The following is a 4073-nucleotide window of genomic DNA, read 5'->3' on the forward strand; positions in this document are numbered from 1 at the left end:
ATGTAGCCTATTTGAAATGATGTTCACTTCTTACATTCACCTTTTCATGTTTATTCAAATACTTTTCATTCAAATCCATATGGTTTGGTTTCAATACTTAAAAACCAATTGGTAGGTCTAGGTAGTCACAAAAAGAGATGGGTGTTGGTTAAATTGGGATTTTAATGAATTTGGAGCGGGAGTTTTTTTGTTGTTAGGAAAGGACATGGAGTGCTAGAGCGGAAGCACCGCTCCATGAGCGATGAGCGGGATTTCCAACAGCTCATCTCTGCTCACATGCTCTGGTTCCGAGCAGCAAAATAAAGTTCTGAACCGGTTCAAACCAAAAAAAGTACCGGTTTATATCAGTCCTTTCTGTTCCTTTTTTAACCTGTATAATCAACAGTTTTTTACATTTAGCTCATTAAATCACTTCACCAATCAGTGCAGATAGAGCAGGCAAGCTAGTTGTTTACATGCGTGATGGACAGACAAGTGTAGCCTATGGCGCAAGATGTGACTGAAATTCGAAGGGTGGGGAGAGAGCAAGAGGGTTGAGGAGCAGGCTTGAAGCGCTACGTATCTTTTTATGACATGCATTATCTGAATTAGGTCCACAGAATTATACCTAAGAGGAGCGGCTTCTATGAAGGAATTTTGAATGTCCTTTGAGCTAGCTAGCTAACAAGCTTGAGCTAGCTAGCTAACATGTGTGCAGAGCGGCACCAGAATTAAAAACACTTCTTACCTTTTTGTAGTTAATAAATCCAACGTGAAACATGATAACTAGGCCTATAGTATCCTTAACTAGCATTAAAAAAGTTAATCCATTCTTCTCTAGCTAATTCAAAATCTCTCTCCCTATCTTCTCATGCTTCTAAAGTCAGTAGAGTAGCCTATGCTTTGGAGGAGGGAGGGGCAGATAGCCTAAACACGCGCACACACTGGTAAAGATTTTCAGCTTGCAGGCAGAGGCTGGAATAAGTTTCTGAGTGACAGAGTGAGGGCTTTGCATAGACGCTTGTTGCGTTTTTCTTTGTGGGACTAGAAAAAAATGCCTGGAACATAAAATAATGTTATTGCTTTTAAAATAACGGTTCTGTTCCGGAACCGTATGGATCACTTTTGTTCCCTGTTCTGTTTCTGTTCCTTGAAATGTTTTGTTATTTTTAGGATTCCAGTTACCGGTTCCAACCGCTGGGCTGTAACACAACAAAATGTGGAAAAAGTTAAGGGCTGTGAATACTTTCTGAAGACACCATATTCTCGAGATGGAACATTTTGTAAAATTCCAGGTCTCTGACCTCCTCCCTATAGGCTGTCTCATCGTTGTCGGTGATCAGGCCTACCACCATTGTGCCGTCGGCAAACTTAATGACGGTGTATGAGTCGTGCTTGGCCACGCAGTCATGGGTGAACAGGGAGTATAGGAGGCGAGTGAGCACGCACCCCTGAGGGGCCCACGTGTTGAGGATCAGCGTGGCAGATGTGTTGTTGCCTACCCTTACCACCTGGGGGCGGCCCGTTAGGATGTCCAGGATCCAGTTGCAGAGGGAGGTGTTTAGTCCCAAGGTCCTTAGCTTAATGATGAGCTTTGAGGGCACTATGGTGTTGAACGCTGAGCTGTAGTCAATGAACAGCGTTCTCACGTAGGTGTCTTTTTTGTCCAGGTGGGAAAGGGCAGTATTGAGTGCAATAGAGATTGCATCATCAGTGGATCTGTTGGGGTGGTATGCAAATTGGAGTGGGTCTAGGGTTTCTGGGATGATGGTGTTGATATGAGCCATGATCAGCCTTTCAAAGCACTCCATGGCTACAGACGTGAGTGCTACGGGTCAGTAGTCATTTAGGCAGGCTACCTTGGTGTTCTTGGGCACAGGGACTATGGTGGTCTGCTTGAAACATGTTGGTATTACAGACTCGGCCAAGGACAGGTTGAAAATGTCAGTGGAGACACTTGCCAGTTAGTCAGCGCATGCTCGTAGTACACGTCCTGGTAATCCATCTGACCCTGCGGCCTTGTGAATGTTGACCCGTTTAAAGGTCTTACTCACATCAGCTACGGCGAGCGTGATCACATAGTCGTCCGGAACACCTGGTGCTCTCATGCATGCTTCAGAGTTGCTTGCCTCGAAGCTCTCATAGAAGTAATTTAGCTTGTCTGGTAGGCTTGTGTCACTGGGCAGCTCGTGGATGGGCTTCCCTTTGTAGTCCGTAATAGTTTGCAAGCCCTGCCACATCCGACTACCGTCGGAGCCGGTGTAGTAGGATTCAATCTTAGTCCTGTATTCACACTTTGCCTGTTTGATGGTTAATCTGAGGGCATAGCGGGATTTCTTATAAGCGTCCGGGTTAGAGTCCCACTCCTTGAAAGCGGTAGCTCTACCCTTTAGCTAAGTGCGGATGGTGGTCTAGAGTTTTTTCCCCTCTTGTTGCAGATGTAACATGCTGGTAGAAATTAGGTAAAACTGATTTAAGTTTCCCTGCATTAAAGTCCCCATCCACTAGGAGTGCCACCTCTGGATGAGCATTTTCTTGTTTGCTTATGGCTTTATACAGCTCGTTGAGTGCGGTCTTAGTGCCAGCATAGGTTTGTGGTGGTAAATAGACAGCTACGAAATATATAGATGAAAACTCTCTTGGTAAATAATGTGGTCTACAGCTTATCATGAGATACTCTACCTCAGGCGAGCAAAACCTAGAGACTTCCTTATAATAATAATAACATGCCATTTAGCAGACGCTTTTATCCAAAGCGACTTACAGTCATGTGTGCATACATTTTTACGTACGGGTGGTCCCGGGGACATCCTTAATATTTGATTTTGTGCACCAGCTGTTATTGACAAATAGACACAGACCACCACCCCTTGTCTTACCGGAGGCAAATGTTCTGTCTTGCCGATGAACGGAAAAAAACAGCCAACTGTATATTATCCATGTCGACGTTCAGCCACGACTAGGTGAAACATAAGAAATTACAGTTTTTAATGTCCCGGTGGTAGGATAGTCTTGAACGGAGCTCATCCAGTTTATTCTCCAATGATTGCACGTTGGCCAATAGGACGGTTGGTAGAGGCTGGATACCCACTCACTGTCGAATTCTCACAAGGCACCCCGACCTGTATCGGCGTCTTCTCTTCATGCGAATGACGGGGATTTGGGCCTGTAAATCCTTTGCGTCCGCCTCGTCAAAGAAAAGATCATCGTCTAGTGAGTAATCGCTGTTCTGATATCCAGAAGCTCTTTTCAGTCATAGGAGATGGTGGCAGAAACATTATGTACAAAATAAGTTACAAACAACGCAAAAAAAATACACAAAATAGCACAATTGTTTAGGAGCCCGTAAAACGGCAGCCATCTCCTCCGGCGCCATAAGAGATAATCAATGAGGGAATATGTGTTCTATGGAAAATAATGAACGATGTGGAAGGTGTGTTCCACATTGCGCTGACCTTCCACGGAGTTGCATTATTTTCCAGAGAACGCATAGAGACCCTAGTTGATTATCCCTTTTATAGCATGGCTATAATTTAACACATTTGACACTAGAAATGTGTTAATTTGCTGGTAGAAATGTGTTCAATATCCACCAAAGAAGCTAGCAATTTTACTAGATACAGTTGAAGTCAGAAGTTTACATACACCTTAGCCAAATACATTTAAACTCAGTTTTTCACAATTTCTGATATTTAATCCTAGTAAAAAGTCCCTGTCTTAGGTCAGTTAGGATCACCACTTTATTTTAAGAATGTGAAATGTCAGAATAATAGTAGAGAGAATTATTTATTTCAGCTTTTATTTCTTTCATCACATTCCCAGTGGGTCAGAAGTTTACACGCACTCAATTAGTATTTGGTAGCATTGCCTTTAAATTGTTTAACTTGGGTCAAACGTTTCAGGTAGCCTTCCACAAGCTTCCCACAATAAGTTGGGTGAATTTTGGCCCATTCCTCCTGACAGAGCTGGTGTAACTGAGTCAGGTTTGTAGGCCTCCTTGCTCACACACACTTTTTCAGTTCTGCCCACAAATGTTCAATAGGATTGAGGTCAGAGCTTTGTGATGGCCACTCCAATACCTTGACTTTGTTGTC

This window comes from Coregonus clupeaformis, chromosome 11, assembly GCF_020615455.1.
Source record: "Coregonus clupeaformis isolate EN_2021a chromosome 11, ASM2061545v1, whole genome shotgun sequence".
Taxonomy (NCBI): Eukaryota; Metazoa; Chordata; class Actinopteri; order Salmoniformes; family Salmonidae; genus Coregonus; species Coregonus clupeaformis.